The following is a 21,157-nucleotide window of genomic DNA, read 5'->3' as shown; positions in this document are numbered from 1 at the left end:
CAGTGGCCATGGCTCATGGGCCTAGCTGCTCCATGGCATGTGGGATCTTCCCGAACTGGGGCACAAACCTGTGTCCCCTGCATTGGCAGGTGGACTCTCAACCACTGCGCCACCAGGGAAGCCCCCCCCCAGTTTTTGTCTGAAGGTTTCATTCTGCCCCAGCCCTGAATATTCTATTAACCAGCCCAGTCTCCTCCTTCTGCAGACCCCCAGCCCCCTTCAATTGTGTGTCTTCAACTCCCAGGACACAGCAATGAGCAAACAGGAATGCATGTGGATGGTGCTGGCTGGAGAAAGGCTTGCTCTGCATTACCCAGAGAGTGGTGGCCAACAAGTAACAAGAATATCAGGATTTATCCTCTTTAAAATAGTACCTACTGATTACCACATGTGAAATCCTCAAGATAAATCAGAATTAATGAACGTGTAGCTAGTTGACTGCAAAAACCATTGTATCAAACATTTTATCTTTTTAGCCCTTTAATAGCAGCTCTTTTCTCCTTGGGGCAAATGTTTTCTTCACCTTTCAGAAATAATTACACAAGCCCAGTGAATTCCAGAGGAGATAAGTTCAGTGAGGGAAAGGAAAGGTCATGTATGTTTATATTACTGGCTAGAAGAGGTCTGGGTAAGCCACGTGTTAGGAGATGTTCAGAAAATCCACCAGCTTTTATAAAATGTTCCCTTTAGCTGACTGGCATTGTTACTCCATGAAAGGTGTTAGTGCTACTGAAATCATTCAATCATAGGAAACAGCATCCATGAAGCAACAGGAAACGAATGGCCAATAGCAAACACTTGAAGGATTGTACAAATGAAGTCAAACCTTGGAGACTGAATCTGTTTTCCTATTGCATGTATTAGTTTGCAAGAGCTGCCATAACAAAATACCACAAACTGGGTGGCTTAAAAAATGAGCATTTGTTTTCCCACAGTTCTAGAGGCTGTAAGTCCAGCCAAGACCAAGGTGTCAGCAGATCTGGTTTCTTCTTTTTAAATTGAGGTAACACTGGTTTATGTACGTTCATGTGTACCTTATAATTTGACTTCTGGTTACACTACAGCGTGCTCATCACCAAAAACTACGCAATGCTTCATGAATTTGCAAGGGTATCCTTGCCCAAGGGCCACGCTAATCTCTGTACCCTTCCAATTTTAGTATCTATGCTGCTGAAGCGAGCACGGGGTTGGCTTCTTCTGAGGCCCCTCTCCTTGGCTTGTAGATAGACGTCTTCTCTCTGCATCCTTTTACATGGCCTTTCTTCTGGGTCTGTGCATCCCTGGTGTTTCACATTCAAATTTCCTCTTCTTCTAAGAACACCGATCCTACTGGATTAGAGCTCACCCTAATGACCTCATTTAAACTTAATCACTTCTCAAAGACCCTATGTCCAAATGCAGTCACATTCTGAGATCCTGGGGGGTACGTCCTCAAAGTATGAATTTGGGGGGACACAATTCAGCCCATAACATAGTGCCTAACAAATACTCCAACACTTAGTAATTTGAAACAACAATCATTTATTCTGCTCACAAATCTAATTGCACAGGGCTCAGCAGGGACAGATCATCTCTGCTCCAGGTTGTGTAATGTGGGGAGACTCAGCTGGGGTTGGAGAATCCTGTCTTCAGATGGTTCATGACCACGGCTGACAAGCTGGTGGGGTTGGCTGTGAGCTGGGCACTCAGTGTGGGGTGGGGGTTATGGGCTAGAGATCTCAGTCCCATCAGCAGCAGCAGTCAATGTTCTCAGATGCTCAAGAGGTGGCAAATCAAGCCTTCTGCCTGATGTTTCTAACCTTTCTACACCAACACCCAGCAGGATGAAGGGCATGAAGCAGATATTAAACAAATACTGAATTGTTTTTGTTTTTTAATAGACTTTGTTTTTTAGAGAGTTTTAGGTTCATTAGGAAAACTGAGTGGAAGGTACAGAGATGTCCTCTACGACCCCTGCCCCCACCCCTGCATAGCATCTCTGGTTATCAACGTCCCCTCCAGAGTGGCAGCATTTGTTACAAACGTTGAGGCAATGCTGACACATCATAATCACCCAAAGTCCACAGTTTACACCTGGGTTCACTCTTGATGATGTACAACCTATGGATTTCGACAAATGTATAGTGACATGTACCCACCATTAAAGTATCATACCAAGTAGTTTCAGAGCCCTAAAAATACTGATTGTTTTTTTTCTTTGCAGTACGCGGGCCTCTCAATGTTGTGGCCTCTTCCGTCGTGGAGCACAGGCTCCGGAAGTGCAGGCTCAGCGACCATGGCTAACGGGCCCAGCCACTCCACGGCATGTGGGATCTTCCCGGACTGGGACACGAACCCGTGTTCCCTGTATCGGCAGGCGGACTCTCAACCACTGCGCCACCAAGGAAGCCCAAAATACTGATTTTTAAATCACCAAAGAAGGTATACTTAATAGGGAGACTCAAGAGGGTTGGGCATTGGTACACTACTCTCCCTTCTAGAAAGAAATACCTGATTTGGGGAATGTTATGAGCCAGAGAATCATGTGTCCTTTCAAAAAGCACTCTTTTAAAAGCACCTGTTAAAAAGTGGTGGACCTAGAGACTGTCATACAGAGTGAAGTAAGTCAGAAAAAGAAAAACAAATATGGTATATTAACGCATATATGTGGTATCTAGAAAAATGGTATAGATGATCTTATTTGCAAAGCAGAAATAGAGACACAGACGTAGATAAAAAATGTATGGACACCAAGGGGGGAAAGGAGGAGTGTGGGATGAATTGGGAGATTGGGATTGACAAATATACACTACTGATACTATGTATAAAACAGATAACTAATGAGAACTGACTGTATAGCTCAGGGAAAACTCTACTCAATGCTCTGTGGTGACCTAAATGGGAAGGAAATCCAAAAAAGAGGGGAGACAGATACATATATATACTTTGCTGTACAGTAGAAACTAACACAACACTGTAAAGCAACTATACTCCAATAAAAATTAATTAAAAAAAATAAAATAGATAACTTATAAGGACCTACTGTATAGCACAGGGAACTCTACCCAATCCTCTTTAATGACTTATATGGGAAAAAAATCTAAGAAAGAGTGGATGTATGTATATGTATAACTGATTCACTTTGCTGTACACCTGAAACTAACACAACACTGTAAATCAACTATACTCCAATAAAAATTATATAAAAAAATGAAAAAAAAAGTGGTTCTAATAAGCTTCAAGCCCCCAATGTGGTCTTGGTTTATGGAGGACCAGTAGTGACGACCTGAAGCCAGCACTCCCAGGCGCCCACTTTTATGGTATGACTGTTGTGTCTTCCAAGGTGCTAGGAATCAACATTGACTTAGGGCACCCAGGTGGGTGTGACTTAATCTCTTTTTGAATCGGTTAATTGTGATAAAAAGTAGACTTTCATGGGCTTCCCTGGTGGCACAGTGGTTAAGAATCCACCTGCCAATGCAAGGGACATGGGTTCGAGCTCTGGTCCAGAAAGATCCCACATGCTGTGGAGCAACTAAGCCCGTGCGCCACAACTACTGAGCCTGCGCTCTAGAACCCGTGAGCCACAACTACTGAACCCACGTGCCACAACTATTGAAGCCCACGCGCCTAGAGCCCATGCTCTGCAACAAGAGAAGCCACCGCAATGAGAAGCCCACACACCATAATGAAGAGTAACCCCCGCTCGCCACAACCAGAGAAAGCCCGCGTGCAGCAACGAAGAACCAACACAGCCAAAAAATAAATAAATTAAATAAATTTTTAAAAAAGTAGACTTTCATGAATAGTGGAGTTGCATTTAACACTTATAGAACAATGAACCATGAGTAAATGTAATACTGACAAATTATTACTTTTAAATTTTTAATTGCTATATAGATTTAACTACAACCTTAACTAACAACAATTAATATCCCTGCTACTGTGCCCTCCAAGTACTAACAGATCTTTGCCACAGAACTTTTACTCACAACTTAGGAAACTCATGTTAAAACTTGTGGCAATCTAGCATTTTTTTCTCCTCAGATCTTTGTAAGATGAAAGAGTGAAAAATGAAGTCCCTGGAGCCAACCTAACAAGCTCATCTGATTTAATCTTCAATGGCTGGTCTTAAAATCCTCCAAAAATGTGGTTACCTTTACAATTTTCTTCTTTTTTCCACAGTCTCTTAGGAATTTCCCACCCACTGACCTCCTCATCCACTCCTTGGCTATAAATACCCACTATTTCTTGGACTCAGGATTGAGCTCAGGTCTATATTGGGGTCTCCTTGCCCCTGTTGCAATAATTCCTGAATAAAATCTGGTTCTGCCACTTTAACTGCTGCCCAGCTCTGATTCTCTTTGACAGGCCCCAGTCTAAAAGTTTTCCTGAACAAGAACAGAGGAAGACCAAAGCTCACAGCTACATCTGATGTCTGATTCTTGGTACCATCTCACCTATACTTATTAACCCTCCCACCTGCCATGTGCATCTCCCCTCTGCCCACCCACCGAATTAGCGAGGAATGCCTTCTATTTGACGAGCAGTTTTGCAGTTACAGACTTCAGGTACCTGTATCCTCTGAATTTCACAACATTCCTTTGAAAAAGAAATGACTATTCTTGCTAGTATTTCCTTTTGTTGTTCAAGCATGTGGCAGAAGAAAATGATTAAATTGGGCCTAAAAACAACGACTGAAGTATAAAGTGGCCATTGGTAATGTATGGATTAAATCAAATGACAGTATCTTAGAATTCGTCTGTAATGGTTAGAATTGGAAAGTCACATAATGGGTAATAAGTTCTTTAGTCTCTGATTCTGTTACCAAATAAAATCTATATTGCTTGCAATACTCCTCTAGTATGCTTTTTTTCCTTTGCAATGTATTCTTAGGCATATCATTATTATTTAATTTTTGGATGACTTGCATTGTCCATCCTTGAATTTTAGGAAATATTGGAAATATTAGGACATTTAAGAACTTTAGGAAATACTGGAAGGTAGGTGCTTCAGAGCATTAGGGAAGAACACAGCTTACACCCTTTGTACAATGTAAGCTCACAACCACTTTGGGTTTCAAACAACAGTTTTTGAAGTGGATACACTAGTCTGACAGCCAGAGTGCATTCATTGGAGGAAGGGACAGGAAAAAAAGACTTTTGGAATGCTACACAAAAACTTGGCTTTGTAAATCAAACACAAGCCTGGTTTAGAGAAGTTACTGAGAGCCACGGAACCGGGAGGAACACAAGTTGACATCATGCCAGGAAGAGACCAGAACTCTCTCTGGACAGGAAGAAGAGTTCTAGAAAAGACTAGAGGAGAAAACCAGTAGGATATGGATGCTAGTGTGAGGTGCTAGACCATACTTTCTGTCCCTTAGGTTTAGGGACCCAAAAAGAGGGGGATTTTCCCCTCTGCCCTCCAGGGAGTAGTAGGCAGGTGGGCATTCTCCAAGGACTGGGCATGACAGCAGTAGAACTGGTGCCTTTGAGCAGGGGGGCCTGAGATAAAGCTCCGTCCTCTTGATCCATCCCTCCCCTCCCCTCCCCTCCCAACCTGGGTCCTCAGCAGTTCCTATGAGCCCTGGGCTCTCTCCTGCTGCCCACAGGAATGAAGAAGGTAATTGGGAACTGAAAGCCGGGGTGTATTTCTGGGAGTGGGAGGGGAGGCAGACCTGTACATATATGTTAAACACAACGTGGTTTTAAAAATCTTTACGAATACACACCATGATGTAAGTGTTAATAAGAGAGCATAGGTGGATGCCGATAAATAACGTGATGCCACATTATACAGTCAGAGGTAATATTACAAATCAGAGGGGACAAAGGTGCTGGAAAAATAAGGGCCTTTCCAAAAACTGATATTAATATGAAAAATAAAATTAAATTAAATCCCTACTTCACGCCATACACAACAATAAGTTCAAGATACATTAGAGAACAAATCTGAAGAATTAAATCTTAAATATTTTAATAAGAAAATAAAGGAGACTGATCCTATGAACTTAGCTGAGGGGAGGATTTCTTAGACATAGGAAGAACAAAATTTGAATACATTAAAATTTAAAAGCAAAAAAAAAAAACCCATTAAGAGACATGTCATAAGTTGGGAGAATATATTAGAATCAAGATAACATCAAGAATGTATAAATATCTCCTATTTTTATTAACAATGGCTTTCCTTTATTGAACACCAAGCCCATTTAAGAACTGTACATGTTATAATTTATTAAGAACATACAACTCTAACAAGGTAGATAATTGTATTAGTCTCATTTTAAAGATTAAGATAAACTACAGGTAATCAAGATTAAATTTGTACAAGAGTACACAATTAGAGGTGTGGGATCTATACCCAGGTAACAGTCTCATCTAAAAAATACCTTCAGGTGCTGGTTCCAGCACCCTCACTCTTAATCCAATAGGAAAATGGGAAAGGGTGTGAACAGGCATTTCTCAGACAACTAACAACTCTGAAGATGCTAAACTTCAGGGATAACTGAGGAAATGCAAATTGAAACAACAGACCCATCAAATTGGCAAAGATTTAAAAGGCTGACAATACCAAGAGTTGGCACATATGGGGTGAAACAGGAACTGTTGTTAACTGATAGTGAGAGTGTCAACTGGCACAACCATTTCAGACGACAATGAAAGGTAGCTCTTAAATTTGAAGATGCACATCCCTCTGGTCCAACAATTTCAAAGGACACACATACAAAGACAGTCTTTACTTGCTAAATGTTCACCAAGAAGAGTGTGGAAACCATCTAAATATCTATCAATCAGAGAACGGATAAATACATTGCAGTCTATGCATGCCATGGGATACGACAAAGCAGGAAAATGCATGAAGTATGTATACATACATTTATGTAGATAAATCTCAACAAAAGCAAGGTTTAGGTGGATCTATAGATCCATATCTATATCTATGTAGTATGATGCTGTTATGGTTAATTTTATGTGTCAACATGGTACTCAGATATTCGGCTAAACATTATCCCAGATGTTTCTGTGAAGGTATTTTTTAGATGAGACTAACTTTCAATTCAGCAGACTTTGAGCAAAGCAGATTGCTCTCCATAATCTGGGTGGGCCTCATCAAATCAGCTGAAGGTCTGAAAAGAAAAAGATTGACTTTCTGGGAAGGAGAGGGAATTCTGCCAGCAGACTGCCTTTGGACTCAAATCACAACTCTTCCCTGGGTCTCCAGCCTGATGACCTACCCTGCAGAATTTGGATTTGCCCACACTTCACAATTACATGAGCCAATTCCTGAAATAAATCTCTCTTTATCTATACATCCTGTTGGCTCTGTTTCTTTGGAGAAGCCTGACTCATAGAGATGATGATATAAATGTCACAAACGCACAGAACAGTTTACGGACACACATATGTGAATGACATTCCTAGGGCTGTACGGTAATGTCCTGCTTATTTCTCAGTGTAATAAAGAGTGGGCCATACACAACCTTCATGGCACTGCAGAGGATGGCTTAAGATTCCCAATAACATGCAAGAAGTGCTGGGGGACAGACAATTCCGAGAGTTGCATTTCAAGTGAGTTTCATTTTTCAGGAAAGTGAATATGCCTCATTTTCCAGCATGAGACTAAGATGACTTGATTTTCCTCAACTATAATTTAAATCACTGGACCAGTTCTAAAAACTGTACTGAAGTGTTATATCAGAATAAAAACTTCACATCAATCAACTGATACAGTCAGTGCAAATTACCCATTTTCCTGGGCTGTCATTTTTATTTATTTTTTTATTTTGTAACAGAAAATAATTTATCTGCCAATGTGTATTATACTTTACAATGTGTTTTTTCATTACGAATTAGAGAAAAGTATGCTGTGCTGGTTTCTGGACCATGTCAGACATCATTCAGATATGACACAAATAATTCAATGCATTCTAGGCTATTATGTTACTGTAGGCAGATTCATGGCTGCAGGTCATTTCTCTTTTTGCATGAAACATTATGCCAATATTTCAAGGTGATGTGGCATGGGAACCACCTGCTGCATATTTAAAGCCCTATGAGATCAGAATTCCAAAAGAAACACAAATACTAAGTGACACTAATATATTAAAAATCATCTACAGTCATATTCTTGTTTTTGTATAGAAACAGCTCATAAAATGTTTTCTAGTGTGCCTTCAAGAAATTTCTTTAAAGATGACTCAGAAAAAACAATTGCTAATTAATTTTAACACCATGTCAATTATGTTAATAAAATTCTAATTAAAATCCTTGTGATGTAAATCAGTCCTTCTTTGTGTGTGTATGTGTGTTATTATACAGGCTGTCAGCCATCAGATACTTATTAAGTTTACATGAACCTATAGAATGGGCTTGGCTGTATACAGATCTTTTGACATATCTAGTTCTGCCTGCCATAAGCATTGGGCAAATTAATGGTGATAGTCTAATATTTAAGGTACCATGGGGGTAGGCTAATTGATGCTCATTAGGGAAATGAAATATCCTGGGAGGCAAGAAGGGACTTAGGGGTAAGAACTAGCTTTTTTAAAAAGAGTCAGAAAGAGTGGATAGGGCAATTTGGACATTATCATATTTCAGGCTGATTATATGCGATTGTATAATGAAAAATATATAAATCTACAGCAACTTCTATGCTGTAAGATATAAGGGTTCCTTTGGCGGGGGGATGTTCTGGACATTGTAACTTCAGACGCTGCTAAATGTGGAAACCCCAGCAAAGCAAGTATGTCCATTTTGGTCCCTACTACTTGCCTGGCCCTGTGCTAGGTTCTGGGAACACCACTAAATAAGACACAGACACGGCTTTAAAGCAGGATGCTTGCCTGGCAGGGACAGAAGCAGTAAGCCAGAAAGTGTAGTACAGAGTGTGTTGGGCTATAAGGGGCACCTCATCCAGGCTGAGAATCAAGGAGAGCTTCCTGGAAGAGATGGCTTTTGAGCACAGTTCTAAATGTCACGGTTGTTGACAAAGAGGGGGCAGGAAGGCATTTCACATAGAGAAGCAGCGTTGCCTAAAGGCTCCAAAATGAGAGACAGCAGGTTCACTGAGGGGATTGATATCGATCGTCTGTGGGTGTAGCTTAGCACTGCAGTAGAGGGGTGTTAATAAAAGAGAAGGCTGCAACGAGAAACAGGAATAAGATCATGACTGAGCTTGTTGCCCATCAAACAGGATTTTATGTTGAAAATTCTCCTCTTCTATTTGTAAATGAATTTGCAAGGCAGCAATGGCTCTTGTGTGGTAGAGAAGTAACACCTGGTTTCAGGCTCCCAAGTTGCCACCCTCATCGTGTAGGAAGAGAATAGATGGGAAAAGGGCCTGACACCTCCAAAGAGCAAACACTTATTTCGATGATCAGGTAGCGAAGTGGATGGCGAAGTGTTTATCTTTACATCCACAACAGCAATCAGCTCAAGACATCATCTTGTCATGGGTCCCAGGAGACACGGAGGGCTAATTAGGATAACGAAAACCTCCCTGCTTCTCCACTACGTGTGTGCAATTAGTCAAACCATCTATGCCTAAAGCAGTGACCTCTGGGAAACCACACATGGCACATATTTGCTTTATGAATCTGACAAGTCTATAATTAGGATTTCGCCACTTCTAAATTCCACTGAGGTTCGAAGAAAATGTTGAAACCTAACCAAAGCAGAGGCAGATACGAAGGCACTAAATCTTCTCTACGTTTATGGAAACACCTGGGTTCGAATCCTCATTTCCTAATAGACCAGCCTGATATACGTGTGCTCTGGAAAAGCTCATCTCAGTATGGGCCTCTTCTCCATGAGGGACCAGAGTTCTTGGTGCTTTATCCTTCCTGTTGTCAGCATCTGTAATTCCCAGGCTGCCTTTACTACTGGATTTCTAAGTGATGAGAAGCCAGGGATGTAAATGAACCTTTATGTTCAGCCTTCTTCCAAGAGACATAAATAATTCAAGTGAGACAGAAAGAATGTTTCTTTTGTGTAAAAAACAAATAATTTTCACTTGTAAATACAGTCTTTTTAATACTACAAAAATGTGGACCCTCCAGGGAGTATCAGGTAAATTAGTCCAACTGAAGAAGAACAAGCCAGAAAGTTTGCAAACTAAAATCCACGGTGGGGTCAGTGTGGCGATCCTGGAAGGAGCAGGCTGTGTTAGGACTCAGGATGCTGGACTCCACTCCCCTTTTGTTATTTCACTAGATGAAAAGCGCCTGAATCCAAATCGTGTGACAGACACGAGAGCCATACCGGGCAGAGCAGAAGCTTCTTGGTGTCTCATGGCCCACCTCTAATTTCAGCCACTGCTGCCGGGGACGTTTCTCTGTGAGTTCAGATGACACAGCAGTATCTGCCATGGTCTTGTACTTTCTGCCTGGGGCCGTCACCAAAACCACGGCAGCCCACTTGGCTGCAAGTAAGCACAGCCCAGAAGCGCAGGGAAGTTAATGACCCCAGGCAACCCACAACCAATGAAAGCTGGTGCATAAACAGCCCACCTCCCCAGACCACTAGGGGAGGCATTCGTCTGCTTCCTAGAATTCAACCCTTCACTCAGTGCCAAAGGCAGTGACCTTGATGGTCAATGCTTAGGTTATTTTCCCTCCTTCCCTGACTCACTCTCCCGCTTGCGTCCAAGTCTTTGTCTCAGTTGTGGCTTTTAGGGGTCCCAACTTTGGCCAGCGCTAGAGAAGGGAGATCACCAAACTGGTCTGAATCGCCAGGTTGCCTGGTGAAAGCAGGGTGCTCGGGGGGAAGAAGGAGGACAAGTCCAGCTGAGGTACCAGCAGGAGGTGAGCCGCGGGCCTGTTCGGTAATGAGATGCCGAGGTGCTGGCCTGAAGGTGGTCAGGAGTCACCTTGGCCTGAGCATCCATCTGGAATTCTAAGAATCCTGCTGTTTCCCAAGCAGCTGAGCCGTCAGCTGACTTCACTTCCGCTGGGACACAGTGCCCAGACCACTACTGGTTTTGCCACTTTTTTCCTGTAACCTTTGCTAAGAAATACATTTTGCTTGGCAGCCAGAGCTTATGTACATGTACACAAGTACATATGCATACTTATGTTTATTATTCACTGGGTATATAAATGAACAAAAAGGTCAGAAACTTTATGCCTACTATACATGATGAAATCTGACCTCTTCCATTCTGTCATATTCTCTCTTTCTCTCTGACTTTTGTTTCACAAAGTTGATTTCAAAACCCTTATCTATCAGTTGCAACCTGCAGCTTAAAAATCATTAGTCTAGACCAGTCTTCCTAGGAGCTTGAAGATACCATCCGTGCTCTTTGTGCCTTGCTTTTATTACTTGGTAAAAGTAAGAAATAATGAAGAGGAGATGATTCGATGATAGAAGTCCTTCCTGTCTTTCAAAGAATTTTATGTGTTGATGTCAGATTCATAATAAAGTATCAGATTATACAGTCCATATTCCATTAATTTTAGTTGTTAACAGAAGACACAGTTTAAATGGAAAAACTATATGTTGTGTTACATTTTTTCCAGAAAATACATTTGCTAAGATGCTGTATATCCTTTCAGCAATATCATACTTTTAGATTCAGAATTAGGATATAAAGTCACAAAATAGTTGCAAAGATATAGCTTTAATTTAATTTCTTTATCTCTGATATATTCTAGGCTTTTAAAAAAAATCATCAGTTCTGCTTCTTACACCATTCTTCTTGCTCTGTTGCCCTAAAAGTGACCACGTGCCTTTATAGTTAACGGTCCCCTCCGTCTAGCTAGAGACAGCCTGCCAGTCTCAGCCCGGGTGCTCCCCCTTGCCTGGAAGCCTCCCTGACCTGACCTCCTCCTTGGCTGTGTCCCCACGTCACTGTCTGCACACCTCTAGTCTCATCAGATCCTGGGGTTGTCATCTGTTTACGTGGCTCTGAGTGCCTGAAGAATGGAACCTGTGTTATTCTTAGCATCCTGAGCACCTCACACAGTACCTGACACAACGCAGGGGACCATCAGACGTCCACGATAGGAATAAAATACATCCTGTCTTTTACATTTTCACTCAGATGCTCCTAGGTGCCCATATCCTGACCTCGGGCTCTGATGCCATTTCTCAAAGGGAGAGCAACTATTTAGTAGCACAATGAAAACATTCACATTCTAATGCATATGGCATCTGGCATCTTCTTTATCAAACTGAATTTGGCCAAAAGAACACCAGTTGAGCACTGGGAAAGTTATTCATAGTGTCCGCTCACAAGAGAGCAACCCCTCACTCTCCAAACAGTGCATCAAGAGGACAGACTCATTCTCCTGCAGATCAAGTTCTGAGGTGCTCTTCTGTATTAATCAGAATCCTCTGGTTGCAAGTGACAACAACACAAAAGGAAAAAAACAACACGCAAGCAAACAACAACAGTGGCTTCCCAGGCCAGGGGACTTTATCATCGGGCTCCAGTAACCTCCAAAAGAGCAGGCTCAAAAAGAGCCTCACGGTCCCTCTCGCCCAGGTCCCCATCACTGCTTCTCACCAAATGCAGTCCCTCATCTCTTCTAAGGACTCCCCTGCTTCCAGCTCTTCACTCTTCACCACCAGAGATAAATGCACATCACCCTCTCTGGTCCCAAGTCCAGAATTTCCAGGGAAGGGCTGCCATGGCTCCGCCTGGGTGAGGTACTGAATCGTGGATCGTCACTGTCAGCAGGAGGGAGGCCCTGATTGGTCGCCACTGGAAAAAGTCACCATCCTTCCGCAGCCTTAGAAAACGGCCGCTCCCCTGGCAACCACGTGGATGGAGCACAGAGACACACCTTTTGCAGAAGAGAGGGAGCTATTATTCTGGACACAGAAACTCATGAGTGTCTGCTGCACACTCCTGGAGTGTACCATTTTCACATGGTTTTACAATATTCATTTGTAGCACTTTCCCCTACTCCTGAGCAAAGATCCACTCTCTTACTGCCTAAGTCTCTTTAAGTAATTTAAATTTGCATCTCATCCCTTAAACTCGATTTTAAGCTATATGAGAACAAAAGTAGCTTTTTAATTTTGTTTACAACTGCCTATGAGGTATCTAACAGGATGTTCTGGCCCAAGAAGAGCTCCACTAACCACACATGACTGTGTCTTTCTTCTCAGCACTTTGGATTTGCTGCTCACATAGTCAATGATAGTGCATTCCACACCCACCTTCAGTTTCAACAATAAAGATGATGACTTGTCTTGGACCATTTCTACTTCCACCATGTCTTTATTCCTTCAAATAATCACTTTTATTTTGAGAGTTATATTTTATCCATCCATACATGACCTCATATGAATAAATATCCCTAATTTCATGATGTCAGATGAACAAATGATCCTGAAGGCAACCAGAATTGACCTTCAGAGAGGACTTTTTAAAAACTATAAAAGGATCATATAAAAGGATACGTTCCATTGAGAACATCTGTTTTACCCAACATTGGTCTTTCTATGTAATCTCTGATGTCATGCCTCAGGTTCAGATTCCTCTTCCACATGAAAAGAGATAAATGAAAATCTGAGTCTTTTTAAAAGACTCTTATGAGTTTAACAAAAAGTAACCTCAGTTGTTACTTTAACTTAATAAAGTAAAGCAGGATACGCTGGGCCCCAAATATGGGACGTGTGATGGCAGCTGGTTTTGTGTGGTTTAACAGTGCTGACGATTTGAGCAGAGTCCCAGGGAATTAACATTTCGCCTACCTTAGGGTCCTGACAGACAAAGTTAAGCTACTGGAGAGAGAGAAGTTGGATACTTAGCAGAGAAGCTAAGACAGAGGCATCAAGTATGAGCCATCTTTAGGGAACGACGTGTTTAATGGCTGGTGTCAGGTTCTTCTCTGACATCATGGGGTCGTTGCTTCTGACCCAGGTTCCCTCCGAGTGGGATTCCTCCACCCAGTGTGTGATGTCAACTGAAGGCAAATGGCTTCTTCCCACAAATCTGTTTCCTCTCTGGACTTCCCTTTCTCAATTCTTCTTCAGCAATACCAGGTTTTCCCATTATCCTAGGCTAGAAATTCTGGAGTAAATTTCAATTGCCCTCTCCCTGTTTACGTTCAGTCTCCAAATACCATCATGATTTCCTCCATGGGTTTCTCCTATTCATTGGTCCCTGTTTGATCCCTTTCCTGTGGGTGAATCTAATCATCCCCTGAGTTCCCCGTGCCAGTGCCCACCACTTCCAATCCATTACACAATCACTTCCAGATTAGTCTTCCGAAAATATAGCCTTGCACATGCCAATTACCTGCTCAAAGCCCTCAATGCTTTCTCATGGCCTTTAGGAAAACGAAGAAAAAAATCTGGTCCTCTACTACCTGGCTCCAACCTACTCCAGATGAATCTCTTGAATTCCCTTGTGGCTCCTGTCAAACTAGTCTATTCATTTTTCTCCAAACATGTCTCTAGTTTTACAACTTGTTAGTTCCCCAAACCTCTCAAATACCTGGTAACTTGCAACAAAAATTATTTGAATGCCTGGTACAGAATAAGCAGTTGATGAGTGTCTGTGGAATGAATGAAAGCATTTGTATGTAATACATAGACAAAACTTTTTTCTGTTGATTGGCAAAATTTTACCTTAAACCGATGTTTCTTCTTCAGGATTTCATTACAATTTTTACTTGATATACCAACCAGATATATAAAATGTTCCTAAATTACAAAAAAATGCACACCCTTGACCCATCCACTTCCCCCTTCTCCCCATCGACTCTGCTCCTCCTTTTGAGTTTCCATCGGTCGTTATGGCAGTTATGTATCTATCCAGTAGTTGTCAAAACTAGAACCTCAGAATTGTCCTCAGTTCTAACTTCTCCTACTCACCATGTAAGAGTTACCTGCATTGCAATATAACAACAAAACAACAATAGCAAAACCTTACATTTATTGAGGGTTTACTAAATGTTATAGGTTCAGCTGTATCCCCCCAAATTCATCTGTTGAAGTCCTAACCCCCAGTACTCCAGAATGCATCTTTATTAGGCACAATTCGTTAATCTGAGGTCATCCTGCAGTAAGGTGGATGGAGTCCACCTAATCTGGTATGATTGGCTAGACTCCTCGTAACTAGGGGCCATTTGGGCACAGACGTGCACACAGGGAGAACGCCATGTGCAGTTTGGAGTTTCCTAAAGCTACTAGAGGATCCTCTCTTAGCGCCTTCAGAAGGACCATGACTTTGCCAACACCCTGATCTCAGACTTCCAGCTTCCAGAACTAGGAGACAGTCAATTTCTATTGTGGAAGCCCGTGAGTTTCTGGCACTTTGCTATGGCAGCCCTAGTAAACTAATACGCTGAGTTCCAGCCAGTGTGCTTGGAAGTTTTGCAGACTGATGGTTATTTAATGCTCATAGTAGCCAGGGGGTCATCTACAGTTAGGGGTTCACACCACCATTACCCCATTTTACAGCTAGAAACAAATGCTTAGAAAAATTAAGTACTGAGGCCATCTCCTGGATATAAATAGCTGAGCAAACCAAAGCATCTGTGATTCCAAAACTCAAGCTCATATCCACTCTACTCCTGGCCCCTGGAGGACCTCTTCTGACACCTTCCCAGGCTGGGACAAGGTCACACAGGTGGCATTCACAGAGCTTCAGTTCTCTACACTATAGAGTTTCCACTTAAGATAATCCTTCAGGTGCTGCATGTAAATAGAAACTTGAATAAAATAATTCATTTTATTTTAGACAAGCCCACATTCACGGAAAGGTCCCAAAGGCAACTTTATCTTTATCTAATTTATCAGATGTATTATTTAAAATGAAATGAATCATAAACAAATCAAACATGATGGCTGCACATTTTTTACTGTTTCTTTTATGAGGCAAACATGCTATTGCTAAAAGAAATTAAAATGGTAGCATCACGCTGTGCACAAATAAGGAAAATTAAATTCTGAACACATTTCAAAATTTATATTTGGTCTTAATATGCAGTGTGTGAATGAATGAAAAAGCAACCAACAACCCAAACATTCGCTCGCTATTTCAAAGAGAGGAATGATGTAAACTACTAAATACAGAACATAACTGTGTTTTCTTTAAGCATTAAACACTACTCAAAGAAATGTGTAGTTTGTTTTTTGTTTGTTTGTTTGTTTTAAATATCCCAGGGGAGAGTTGTGAGATTTTCTGTAAAATTCTTTTTGAGGGAAAGCAGTCCTCAAACCAGCACAGACCACGGCTAATCTAGAGGAGCAGTTCTCAAAATCCGGTCCAGGAACCTCATTCTGGGACTCTATAAGACTACTGTCAGATTGCTACTAAGATTACATTTGTACTTTCAACTTTGTTGACATTTCCACTGAAGCTGCAGAAGCAACGGTGGGTAAAATTGCTTGTACCTTCCTTTGCAGCATTCAAGGCAGTGATATCAAACTGTTCTTGTAGCCGTTATATTCTTCGTTGTCACATAGTCGCAGTAAAAAAAAAAAGCCAGTTCCACTTAAGACTGTCCTTGACATAGCAGTAAAAATTGATTATTTTTATTAAATCTTGACCCTTGATTGCACTTCTGTTAAATATTCTGGGTGATAAAGTGGAAAATACAGATAAGGCTCTTCTGCTTTAAAATGGTTTTCTCCTGGAGAAACATATTTGTGTGTTGAGTTGTGAAATGAATTGGCTGCTCTTTGCGGGGACACTAATTTTATGTGGAAGAAAGACTGACAGACAAGCTACAGCTACTCAGTCTTGGGTATGTGCAGGCATTTTCTTATGGACCACAATGACAAGGAGCTTCCCTCTTCAAGGAAAGTTACTGACAGTACTCAAAGGTTCATGGAAACATTAGAATGTGGGAAAACCTGGACCAGCCACCTTGAATTTAAACATTTCCCAGTACTTAAAGACATTCTCATGAGATTGTTGGTAATACTAACGAATACAACTTGAAAAAATATATCATTTAATAAAATGTATCAACATTTAGACTACCTTCATAATCAGCAACATATGCCAGCATCACCATGGGCAAGAGATCCATTCAACACATTCATGATCCATTCAAGATAGAGCAATGGATTTTAAGTAACACAGTCCAAAAAGTTCATTGCTATATTTGAAAATTCCTTATTTCTACTAACCTTTAGGGGAATATAACTTATAGAGTTTTGGTGTAGTATCAAAGAATATCCACAATTATCTAAAAAGCTATGAAAATAATCCTTCCTTTTCCAATTACATATCTATGTGAGGCCAGATTTTCTTCCCATATTTCAAACAAAATATATCACAACAGACTAAACAAAGAAGCAGGCATGAGAACATAGCTGCCTTCTATTAAGCCAGACAGTAGAATATATAAAATAGATAATAAGGACCTACTGTAGAGCACAGGGAACTCTACTCAACACTGCAATAACCTATATGGGAAAAGAAGCTGAAAAAGAATAGGTACAGGTATATGTATAACTGAATCACTTTGCTGTAAACCTGAAACTAACACAACATTGTAAATCCACAATACTTCAATATAAAATTTTAAAAGCCAATAGACTGAATTTTGGGGGGGTCATAATATTACCCCAATTTGGCTTCTTCCTCTTTGGTCAGGGAGGTCCCTTCATAACCCCAAACTTCACAGGGAATTATTTGAAACTCAAGGATGGAATGCTTCTGAAAGACTCACATAAATTGTAAAACCCTAGACAACTAGTCATTGCTTCATTAAATTATTATAAGAATACCAGCAAAAAAGAAAAAAAAAAGCCAGAAATTAGAGAGATTTTCAAAAATAAAAAACAGGGAGGGCCTTCAAGATGGTGGAGGAATAAGACGTGGAGATCACATTCCTCCCCACAAATACATCAAAAATACATCTACATGTGGAACAGCTCCAACAGAACACCTACTGAATGCTGGCAGAAGACCTCAGACCACCCAAAAGGCAAGAAACTCCCCACATACCTGGCCATGTGGCTGACAGGGTCTTGGTACTCTGGCCAGGTGTCAGGCCTGAGTCTCTGAGGTGGGAGAGCCGAGTTCAGGACATTGGACCACCAGAGACCTCCCAGCCCCATGTAATATCAACAGGCGAGAGCTCTCCCAGAGAGCTCTGTCTCAATGCTAAGACCCAGCTCCACTCGACGACCAGCAAGTCACAGTGCTGGACATCCCATGCCAAACAACTAACAAGACAGGAACACAACCTCCACCCATTGGTAGAGAGGCTGCCTAAAATCATACTAAGTTCACAGACATCCCAAAACACACCACCGGACGTGGTCCTGCCCACCAGAAAGACAAGATCCAGCCTCATTAACCAGAACACAGGCACCAGTCCCCTCCACAGGAAGCCTACACAACCCACTGAACCAACCTTAGCCACTGGGGGCAGACACCAAAAACAACAGGAAGTACGAAGCTGCAGCCTGTGAAAAGAAGACCCCAAACACAGTAAGTTAAGAAAAATGAGAAGACAGAGAAATACGCAGCAGATGAAGCAGCAACGTAAAAACCCACCAGACCAAACAAATGAAGAGAAAATAGGCAGTCTACCTGAAAAAGAACTCAGAGTAATGATAGGAAAGATGATCCAAAATCTTGGAAACAGAATGGAGAAAATACGAGAAAAGTTTAACAAGGACCTAGAAGAACTAAAGAGCAAACAAACAATGATGAAAAACACAGTAAATGAAATTAAAAATACTCTAGAAGGAATCAATAGCAGTATAACTGAGGCAGAAAAATGGATAAGTGACCTGGAAGATAAAATAGTGGAACTAACTACCGCAGAGCAGAAAAGAGAAAGAAGAATAAAAAGAATTGAGGACAGTCTCAGAGACCTCTGGGACAACATTATATGCACCAACATTTGAATTATAGGGGTCCCAGAAGAAGAAGAGAAAAAGAAAGGGTATGAGAAAGTATTTGAAGAGATTATAGTTGAAAACATCCCTAACATGGGAAATGAAATAGTCAATCAAGTTCAGGAAGTGCAGAGTCTCATACAGGATAAATCCAAGGAAAAACACACCAAGACACATATTAAACCATCAAAAATTAAATATCAAAGAAAAAATATTAAAAGCAGCAAGGGAAAAGGAACAAATAACATACAAGGGAATCCCCATAAGATTAACAGCTGATCTTTCTGCAGAAACTCTGCAAGCCAGAAGGAAGTAGTGGGACATATTTAAAGTAATGAAAGGGAAAAACCTACAACCAAGATTACTCGACCCAGCAAGGGTCTCATTCAGGTTCGATGGAGAAATTAAAACCCTTACAGATAAGCAAAAGCTAAGAGAATTCAGCATCCCCAAACCAGCTTTACAACAAATGCTAAAGGAACTCCTCTAGGCAGCAAACACAAGAGAAGGAAAAGACCTACAAAAATAAACCCAAAATAATTAAGAAAATGGTAATAGGAACATACATATCGATAATTACCTTAAATGTAAATGGATTAAATGCTCCAACCAAAAGACATACACTGGCTGAAAGCATACAAAAACAAGACCCATCTATATGCTGTCTACAAGAGACCCACTTCAGACCTAGGGACACATACAGACTGAAAGTGAGGGGACGGAATAACATATTCCATGCAAATCGAAATCAAAAGAAAGCTGGAGTATTTCTCCGTAATGATCAAGGGATCCATCTAAGAAGAAAATATAACAATTGTAAATATTTAGGCACCCAACATAGGAGCACCTCAATATATAAGGCAAATGCTAACAGCCATAAAAGGGGTAATAGAATCCAGCAGCACATTAAAAGGATCATACACCATGATCAAGTGGGGTTTATCCCAGGAATGCAAGGATTCTTCAATATACACAAATCAATCAATGTGATATACCATATTAACAAACTGAAGGAGAAAAACCATATGATAATCTCAATAGATGCAGAAAAAGCTTTCGACAAAATTCAACACCCATGTATGATAAAAACCCTCCAGAAAGTAGGCACAGAGGGAACTTTCCTCAACATAATAAAGGCCATATATGACAAATCATAGCCAACATCATTGTCAATGGTGAAAAACTGAATCCATTTCCACTAAGATCAGGAACAAGACAAGGTTTCCCACTCTCACCAGTATTATTCAACATAGTTTTGGAAGGTTTAACCACAGTAATCAGAAAAGAAAAAGAAATAAAAGGAATCCAAATCAGAAAAGAAGAAGTAAAACTGTCACTGTTTGCAGATGACATGATACTACACATAGAGAATCCTAAAGATGCTAGCAGAAAACTACTAGAGCTAATCAATTAATCTGGTAAAGTGTCAGGATACAATAGTAATGCACAGAAATCTCCTGCATTCCTATACACTAATGATGAAAAACCTGAAAGAGAAATTAAGGAAACATTTACCATGGTGACAAAAAGAATAAAATACCTAGGAATAAACCTACCTAAGGAGATAAAAGACCTATATGCAGAAAACTATAAGACACTGATGAAAGATATCAAAGATGATAGAAACAGATGGACAGATATACCATGTTCTTGGATTGGAAGAATCAACATTGTGAAAATGACTATACTACCCAAAGCAATCTGCAGATTCAATGCAATCTCTATGAAACTACCAATGGCATTTTCCACAGAACTGGAAAAAAAAATTGAACAATCTGTATGGAAACAAAAAAGACACCGAAGAGCTTCTGAGAAAACCATAATTCAAAAAGAGTCATGTACCACAATGTTCATTGCAGCTCTATTTACAATAGCCAGGACATGGAAGTAACCTAAGTGTCCATTGACAGATGAATGGATAAAGGAGATATGGCACATATATTCAATGGAATATTACTCAGCCATAAAAAGAAACGAAACTGAGTTATTCGTAATGAGGTGGATGGATCTAGAGTCTTTCATACAGAGTGAAGTTAAGTCAGAAAGAGAAAAACAAATACCGTATGTTAACACACATATATGGAATCTAAAAAAAAAAAAAGTTCCTGAAGAACCTAGGGGCAGGACAGGAATAAGGATGCTGATGTAGACAATGGACTTGAGGACATGGGGAGGGGGACTGGTAAGCTGGGACGAAGTGAGAGAGTGGCATGGACATATATACACTACCAAATGTAAAACAGATAGCTAGTGGGAAGCAGCTGCATAGCACAGGGTGATCAGCTCGGTGCTTTGTGTCCACCTAGAGGGGTGGGACGGAGGCTCAAGAGAGAGGGGATATGGGGATATATATATACTTA

The 21,157-nt window shown here is 40.8% G+C and overlaps 1 protein-coding gene and 1 non-coding gene across 2 annotated transcripts in view; both read right to left on the bottom strand.

The window, feature by feature from the left end:
• CTNND2 (catenin delta 2) overlaps window positions 1–21,157 on the bottom strand; it is a 427,936-nt gene that overhangs the window by 300,556 nt on the left and 106,223 nt on the right. The window lies entirely within an intron of this gene.
• Window positions 1,079–1,183, bottom strand: LOC112414642 (U6 spliceosomal RNA). Its single transcript, XR_003006201.1, has one exon. It is a non-coding gene; the product is annotated as a U6 spliceosomal RNA (small nuclear RNA).

The sequence above is a fragment of the Neophocaena asiaeorientalis genome, unplaced genomic scaffold, assembly GCF_003031525.2.
Source record: "Neophocaena asiaeorientalis asiaeorientalis breed wild unplaced genomic scaffold, Neophocaena_asiaeorientalis_V1.1 scaffold112, whole genome shotgun sequence".
Classification (NCBI taxonomy): Eukaryota; Metazoa; Chordata; class Mammalia; order Artiodactyla; family Phocoenidae; genus Neophocaena; species Neophocaena asiaeorientalis.
This window is presented reverse-complemented; position numbering and strand designations above follow the sequence as displayed.